Source organism: Lepidochelys kempii, chromosome 3 (genome assembly GCF_965140285.1).
Source record: "Lepidochelys kempii isolate rLepKem1 chromosome 3, rLepKem1.hap1, whole genome shotgun sequence".
Lineage (NCBI taxonomy): Eukaryota > Metazoa > Chordata > Testudines > Cheloniidae > Lepidochelys > Lepidochelys kempii.
This window is the reverse complement of record NC_136382.1, coordinates 157684798-157694200: the sequence shown is the minus strand read 5'-3', so window position 1 is coordinate 157694200 and position 9403 is coordinate 157684798.

Below are 9403 nucleotides of genomic sequence, written 5' to 3'. Positions count from 1 at the left end.
GATCCAGAACTGAGAACCCCCAATGCTCAAAGGTGTTTTGATCTTCGGTTTTGGTCTGATCCATCAGAGAGATAAGGTCCAGCAGTGAATTTTAGAGCTAGACCCAGCCTGAGTTCCAAAGTTCAGAGTTATTAGGCCTTGGATCAGTTAGTCCACACAATCTGCAATATTTATCTAACTGCCAACAACACTATCTGAAAAGTCAGCTTGTTGCTTATTCTTTGTGTCCCTCAGTTTGGTTCAATTAATTTTCTTTTTCTTTGCACATTAGTAGGTGCATCTATTATCCTTTTATATTGTGGTACCACTGGGCCCTGGGTCTTCGTGTTGGATGTAATCCCATTTTACTGCTCCTTCTATCTTTCCCCCACCTGTTTTTCTCCATTCATCCCTCTGTAAATAAATATTTCCTTTCGTATATTCATCCTAGTATTCATTGTGTGTGTGTGTGTGTCTTTGATCCTGGGGGTCTGGCACAGGTACCCCGGGGTCAGAAGGGAGTTTCCCTGCTCCATTCCTGTGCGTACCTTTTCTTGGCCAGAAGCCCCACTCCATCTTAGCCACAAGGTCGCTACAGTTTCCCTTGAAAACAAAAGCTGGGTTGTTTTGTTAGTGAACCTCCCCCCTCCCCCACACACATTTCATTTAAATCAGACATTTCCTGTGGAAACTGACCCCCCCAAAAGCCATTTTTGGCTGAAAAAAGTTGTGAATGAAAAATCTCAATCCACCCTAATTGCCTCTCCTGTGCTATTGTGCAGTTTAAAAGCTGCTGCTGCAGTCAGCCTCAAAGATGGCTCATTTCAGAGGTGGGTGAAGAGATGTGCATATGCTCTGTGTGTGTGTAAACTCTGATTAACCAGTGTGAGGACCATTTTTGGGAGCTTTGGATGTAAGGAACTATATATATATACATATATATATATCATATATCAGTCACTATCATTTATCTATCTAGTTTAGTTGACAGAGACTCGGCTCATCACAAATTTTCGCATCCCAAAGCTGCCTCCAGGTCCTTGCTGCGTAGAAGGGTGTTGCTACCATAGTAAACAGTGCACTACTGTAAGGGGAATATATAATGGCTCCCTTTGTCCTCTCTCATTCATGATATTGCTCTTCTTTCCATGCCGCTTGCTACACTTAAACCAGCTTGTCACTTCCCTATGCCCAGTGTTCACCCTCTCTTACTCCCCCACCCCCTCGAATCCCGCATGGTCTATGGAGGCTTTGTCTATGCCACTCTTCTCACTCACAAGGACCCTAGATTTTTCCCATGCTGTCACTGAAATCTCCTGGCATTGTATTTGCCTCAATAAAGACTGATCTTTGTGGCGGGGGCTTTTCTCTGTGTGTACCTTGGAAAGCGATGTGTGTGTATTTATGATGCTAAACAATAATAATATGTTGCATTATCCATTCAGAGACACAATTGCTGCATCCTCCCTCATGGCGGCGCCGCCGATACAACCTGTGAACAGACCTGGTGATGGGGGATAATTAGCCTTATTACATTCTGTAGTTATTTATCCTGGGATTTTCGAGGCATCTAAGGGAGTGAGGTAACCAACCCAGCTCACATTGAATTCCAGTGGGAGATGAGTATATAGCTCCCAGACGGTCTTTGAAAATCCCAATTTCAGTGGAGATGAGCCTGAATCCAAGCCCTAGATCTGAACACCGTGCACAGACCAAGGGCAGCATTTTTAAAAGCACCCAAATGACCTAGGAGCTTACGTTTAATTTCAAAAGTAACTTAGGCACTTAGGAGCCCAAGTCCTATTTTGTCATTTAGGTGCTTTTGGAAATTGTACCCCAAATTTTGAAGGCTGATCCTATTTTTAGGTTTGAAAATAAAAGGGAAGCACTCCCCTCTTCCTTGTCCCTATCAGACTGCCTTTATTGGGCTCCATTTTGGTGTCATAGTAGGTGAGTCAGCCTTGCTAGATCTATCAATACAAGTTCATGACCTGTTACTGTATTATGGGATTGTAGGGGATCTGCCTAGAAAACTCATAATAGAAACCAACCTAGTTTTGTGACTGGCATAACAAGAACAGACATTAAAACGCAGTGATAACATGTTTGGAGGATCAAAGTCTTATTTTTTTACTGTCAGATTTGACAGCACCATGTCACTGTTGGTATTTCAGAGTTTCCATTTACTTGGTCTCATTGCTAGAATAAAATCTTTTAATTTTGGTAGCAAGTGCTACTGATATATAAGGGGGATCTGGAAAATTACACACACACACACACACACACACACACAAAGATGCTACAGATTTAGTAGAGATAGGCCCCTAATGGGGAAGCTCAGCACTGGAAATGGTTCTAACTGCAAACGGTCTCAAACTTTTAGGGTCTTTGGAGTCTGTTCTGGTTTGGCCAATTAACAGAGAATTGGTAAGTTTGGATCATCATGAAACTTTACAAAATGTCTTTCTGTCTTGCCACGCTCTATTGTGAACCCCAGAATTTTCTCCCAGAGGTAGTGGGCTAATGAAAGGCTGTTCTTATCTCTGTCTTCTCTCTCCCTCTTCCCAACATTCAAAACGGCAGGAACAAGATTTCTGGCATTGTCCTATGGAAACATTTTTACAGCATATCTTCCCACAAGGGACATTGTTTCTACAGCACAGTGCTTTCAACTCAGGTTTATTCCTGAGCCACTGTACCTGATTCTCTTCTCACAGACGCTAATGTAGTGCTGTTGACTTCAGTGGACAGGCTCCTGATTTAATCCAGTGCAAGCTGGAGGAGAATCAGTGTTTGTGTATATGGGTGATCACTAATGCGAGCAGTAAGAGCAGGAGCAGGCCCTCTCATTGACTTCAGCAGAAGCAGGTTTGAGCCATCACTGCCTATGATGCATTTCAGCATTCACAGTTTAGCTGCAGCATATAAGAATCAAGAATGTTTTCTGCTTAAAACCAGACATATACCTTCCATTTCCCCAGGCAAAAAAACCAGCCCTTTCCCATTCATCTCCAGGAGCAGATGAGGAGGTTACTAGGGCTTGAGAGAAGTTTCCTTGTTAGAGGCTTGAGAAATGTATGACCTATTTCTGTGCTTTTCTGGCTCCTCTCCTTAGCTCTTAGACTGGCTATGACAATTACCTCACCGGTAACAGGGGCTGCAGGGAAATTCAAGTAGAAGAAATGCCCAGTAGTGAGCAGAGGCTTGTGAGTGAAAGATCCTTGATAGCAACAATCACTTGCAAATGTTTCTTTCTTATATTGTTAATTCTAATGTTATTAGTGGCTTTTCTATGTGGTTATCTGTTCAGCAAGGATCTGGACTGAGAACAGCTAACTTGTTTCACCCAAGCCACTGAAGAAGATAACAGCTTTCCATGCCTAACCACCTATATTGTGTGGTAGCTGGAGCTTTGAAATTGGGAGATCTTTGTTTCCTGTCCTGCATTTAAAACATTCTGTTTGCAGAGACAATAGCCACTTTCTTGTTTTACACCCCATCCTTGTCACCAGAATTCTTGTTATGTTTCTCTTTAGGAAGGGCAGCCATATGCTTTCCCTCCAGATAGCTCTCTTTTAGATTAAAAAAAACAACAGCACTAAAAAAAATCTTCATGTGAGAGAGCATAGTGTCTGGGTTTTCTTTGGAAGTGGCTGCCACAAGTTGGAGGACAAAATGGCTGCTTTCTCTGTGCACAGACAGAGTGCTTAGAGTTTAAAGGTGGAGTACATCAAAAACAAAGGCATCACATTCCATAGCTACTATGTCCTTGTTTTCCATATGTGGTAATGGAGACTGTACCTTTAAGGAAATTGAACATCACACTTCTGGGAATGTTCTAGAAATGGCAGTCATTGGACATCATGTCAAATGGCAGACTCAGGTACTTGCGTACCTAGCAGTCTCTGGTATTTTTCCAGGGATCTTTGAATGGCATGGCAAGTGGTGTTTCCCACACCTGAAACTTCTCTCTTTGTGTTATTTACCTAATAAGCCACAGGTGATTTAGACAAGGAAGCTCCATTGTCTCTGATCCTTTTTGAAAATATCTAATCCTGGCTCCTCATCGTGACCTGGTTCAGTGTTAAAAATGAAAATGGTTTTCTCAAGCCTGCTGAATGCCATCCTGTAAAGACTGCTGCGCAACTGGCTGAAGAGCTTGTGCCCCTTTCCAATTTATAAATCACACTGGTTTATAAATCTTTCAGATTTGTATATAGTGCTATAACCCAGAAACACTAACAGCAGATTAGATTAAACAGATGTAAGAACTGTGCTGGACGGGCCTTCCAGCCAGTAGGACTGCATAGGAGACCGATGAAATTGTGAGAGTCTGGGGCTGAACAATCTGGGCAGGGAGAGAATGCAGGAGACAGAAAGAGACCCTTATGATTAATGATGAAATCATACATGCAGGCAATAGTTGTGAGTTTAGCTGCATAAATAGCTAGGCGCTAAATGAAACGGGACGACTGATTAATCTGTGGACTATCCTAAAATGCAATATGCAATAGATATTTTTTCCTAATGGAGCTCCTTTTGAAACCCTGACCAAAGTTTGGGCAACAATTCATACCCATGTGGGGGGAATCCAAGTTCAGGATCTTAATTTGGTATCAGATTTCTGCATCCAGATTTAAGATCCCAAGTTCTGCACCCAAATTTTGGATCCTATTATATCCACATTTTAGATCCAAGTGTAGTATCTGAGTTCTGGGGCTAAATCTGAGAGTCAAGATTTGAATCTAAATTGAGCAGGACCCCAGTTCTGCTAACACACTAGAGTAACTTTTTGCTCTCACATGAAGTTACTCAGTGTGAAGTTACTCAGGCCCAGATCCACAAAGGTGCCTGGGCTCCTTACTGCCATTCATTTTAATTGAAGTTAGAAGCCCAAATACCTTTGTGAATCTGGGCCTCAGTGTCCACAGGCTTGTGGCCTAAATTTAGGTATCTAAGTTTGAGATCCAGACTTAAGATCTGAATTATGGATCTGAATTTGGGCTTCAAGTTCAATCTTTTGCTCCTCACCGTGACAAACCTGCCAGTGCTGCACAGAGGGAAACACTCAGCCCTGATGATGGGAGCCACGTATTGCTCTCCAGTGGATACATGGAATAGCATTGAGGGGCAGCACCCAGCTTGTGGGATTGTCCTGGCCTCACACATCCACTGAGGAGTCTGGGAGCAGTGGTGCAGGGGAATGGAAAGGGTGGGAAAGAAAGACAATGTTCCTCTGTGCTTATATTTCCTCCCCCATATTAATTACTGATATTGAAAAGCAGGATGCGCCCACTTGCAGCTCATGATTCTCTCTTTTCCCACACAAATACTTACCTGGGAGGAATGCAAAAACAAACCCTGCTACTAAAAATACTGCAGCCAATGGGAGTTAAGGGGAGAGATTTTCCAAAGCACAGATTGTTCCGGAAATTTGTAATCCCATTATAGTTACTTTTGGGGTAGTACTGCTTGTTATATTTAAGGAGATCATGAACAATGCAAGAAACAAATGCAATTCTATCCCCTCCTGAATACTGTCACCCTTCGGAGAGTCCATCAATAACCCTGCAACTGCCGGCTCCCCAAGCCAGACGGAGCAAAAACAGGATTTTCTTATCGGCACAACAGGAAATTCTATTTTTACTTGATGTTTGAATTAAAAATACAGGAGAAAGACGCAAGTGCGTGTGCTTGTGTCTAAGTGTTGTGCTAAAATTAAACCATTCTGCTTATTCTTGGTGCCGTCCTCCATGAACAACCAGTGCTGCACTACAAGAAGAATTGAACTGTAAATTAACACTGCTATGGTATTTTGCCTTTCTGTAGTGCCTGTCCTCTGAGCATCTATTCGCAAAGTGCTTTATGAGAGTGAATTAATGAAACTACCCCATACCCCTGTGAGGAGGGGAAGTATCATTATTATCATCATCATAATCCCACCATTGGAGACAATGATGACTTTCTAAGCCCACCCAGACAGCCAGTGGCCAAGCTGGGAAAAAGAACCCAGGCCCATGTTGTAAGATGGTCTAGACCACCTTAGCTTACTATTTGTCAGTTGGCAGCTGATGACTACTGGTTCTTCTTGGAGATATTCTAGTGAGGCCAGGCTGTGATTTTAAAGGGAGGCTAAGGCCTTGTCTAAAGCTGCAGGCTATGAGCTGTGTGCAAAGACTCTAGGGTTTTGATGCTCCAGAACAAGCTGGAAGATGTTTTCCTTTCCCGACCCCGCAAAATCATTCAGACAGTAAATAGCTGCTCAGCATTTCACTGTGCTAGGTGACCCTAATTCGGCCTGTTTAATTGAGTAATCCTGTGTACCGCAGTGCCAGTTTACTGAGTGCCAAAGAGATTTTGCTGGGGCAGGGACTATTGTGGAGCTTTAGGACACTGGGAATTATGCCGGGACTGGGTCAGAATTGGGGGGGAGGAGTTATGGAAATGTTGGAGGGGAGGTTGCAAAGGTGGAAGTGGTGTTTGCCTCGGCTCTCCTTCCAAGGGTGGGTGTTAGTCATTAAGAATTGAATTGCCTCTGTGTTGTGGCATCAGTGTATTGTTTTGGATCTCCCTCCACTCTTTTAGAAAAAGTTCAGAAGGTTCTTGTGAATTTTTTCCGGGGGAGGGGGGGGCATCGTTGACAGAGGCAAAGTATCTTGTATCTGCCCATTGTGGAAGGAGCTCAAGGTCTCATTGGTCTTTTGACCAGAGTTACTTTTCGGTCACTGTTTCTGCAGCACCTGTTGTCTGTGGATGAGCCTGTCCCTTGGAAGCAACTGGCCTTTGCTTTTCTTCGGCAGGTGGGGGATTTCGGTTTTGATTGGGCTCTTTTTTGTTGGACCGGGGGTGCCTCAATTTTGAGGTGTTACTTAGTTTTTATCAAACTCCTTTTAATGCTTGGAGATTTTTGAAGTTGAGGCTTCAGGACAGGGGCCTGGATTTCCCAGGGCTGCTTGCTGCAACTCCTTGTTTATAACTCTACTGTGAGGATTGGTAGTCTTGATTCGAGGAGTCTTGTCTCTTTCCTTATGGCAGCAGGTGTAACGAAACTGATTCGTTTAATTGATTTTACTAATTTTACATGGGTCTCAGTGGCTAGCTTGGCTGTCAAGCTTGGTTTTCATTCCATTTGCAGGGTTTGTTGGTTTTTATCAGAAGTGGACTCAGCCCTTCCTAGAGGCAGTATTGCCAGACTGGCCAGTTGCCTCCTTGAGCGAGCCATTCCTGAATATATTAATGTTTCTATCTTCTTGCCTGTTGCTCCTGCTGAGGATTGGGATGTTGACAAGCCTTGTAGCTTGCTTGCCCTTAATGGGTCTTCTTCATAGCTTAGGCCATAAGTCATTGTATATGCTTGTGGTAAAAGAGTCATCATTTTCAAATGCTTGTTGGTTATCCTGATATGATATGGAGGAGACAGCTGCTGGTGACGGACTCCATCCATCCAGGTGAACTGTACTGTGTCCCCATCCTGTGTTTGCCAGAAGCTGGGAATGGGTGATGGGATGGATCACTTGATGATTACCTGTTCCGTTCATTCCCTGTGGGGCACCTGGCATTGGCCACTGTCAGAAGACAGGATACTGGACTAGATGGACCTTTGGCCGTTCTTATGTTCTTATGTGTGCAAGCCTCTGATTGCAAAGAGGATGGGTGATCTCCAATAGAGAATTCTTCATGGAGCTATTGCCATGAATGTGTTTGTGCATCATCTGACTCCAGAGGTGTCGGTGTCATGTCCTTTTTGTGACATGGAGGAAACTGCTTTTCATATGTTTCTTTCTTGTTCCAGGTTACAGCCATGATTTATTTTATTTTAGGGTATTTTCCAGTTATTGTCCCTTCATTTTTCTCATACTGTGTTTATTTTTACTGTTAAATATAAGTTCACAAATAGATCAGTGGTGTGCCTTGCAAACTTTATTTGAGGCAAGCAAAGACGGACATTTTAAAGAGTAGATGATGTAAATTATTTGTTACTGAGGTTGCCGTTTTCTTCGGTTTTGTAGATTTTTATTGGTTTTACACCTTCATGTGGAGTTTAGATATTTTACTCTTATAAGTGATTTGGATCAATTTATTCAGCAGTAGGCTATTGGAAAGGCACTTCGTACTGTTTGGGATGGGCAATTGTTTTGGATTTGTAACTGATGTTCTTGTTTTTACTGGGTTGCTGTACTGATTTTATGAAAAGTGTTTTAAAAGTCAAAGTCTCTCTCTCTCTCTCTCTCTCTCTCTCACACACACACACACACCCAATGACTGTGTATTTATCCATAAGGGAACAGTCATTGGGCCAGAGATCCCATTCATGGATGACTAAACAGAGATAGAAAAGGAGGACTTGTGGCACCTTAGAGACTAACCAATTTATTTGAGCATAAGCTTTCATGAGCTACAGCTCACTTCATCAGACACATCCGATGAAGTGAGCTGTAGCTCACGAAAGCTTATGCTCAAATAAATTGGTTAGTCTGTAAGGTGCCACAAGTCCTCCTTTTTCTTTTTTGTGGATACAGACTAACACGGCTGCTACTCTGAAACCTAAACAGAGATAGGTGTCTCCCTGCAGTGTGGACTTAAGCACCTATGTCCGAGGGGGGGGGGGAGGCTAAGGACACACTCCTTTACTTGGGGTGTTGCAATGGTTATGGTAGGTGGCTGTCCCCCTAGGATGCTGGCTTTTGTGGACTGCATTCTAAGACAGGTATCTCTCTCCATGCTTTGCATAGGGAGCCTCAGCACCTAACCTGCCTTTCTGGAGTGCACTGTTGTTCCTGTGATTTTCTAGGCATTTACAATTTAGAGGCCGGGATACTCAGCGTTGCAACGACTAATTCCATTTATGAATCTGGGCCTTCCTTCTTTTGTGCCTGTCACTGGCAGCAAAAGTTCTGCAGACTATATTAAGCCCTCAGTGACACTTGTGCGATTTCATTAGCACCTGGGGTTTGTTCAGGTGTAACTAGTGGTACTTAGTAGACAATTCTGTTGACCAGACAGAAGAACAAAGTGAACCCAGATCATTCTCTCTCATTTGTGCTGGCTCTGCAGGGCTATTAAGAGCAAAAAGCAGCTAAAACTTACTCATTAAAGTCAGTAGATGTGACTGATTACAGTCACCCAAGGGGCAAATATGTTGAATGACTTACAAGATGCCATTTGTACATAATCTCTTTTTAGAGATCCCTGCACAAATCACTTTAAAATGACTTTTGAATATAGAAGGGTTTTTAAAGGCATCTATGCGGGTTGTTTGTGGTAAAACAGGATTTTCAGTCATGAATGAAAGATGGCTTAAACTTGCTAACACTGTGAACAGTTGGCTGACTGGGTGCAGAAGTGGGGGAAGGGTCTCCCACACAGATGACACTGATGAGTACAGCTCAGTTTAAAAGAAGGAGTTAAAGCAGAGAAAGGAGTG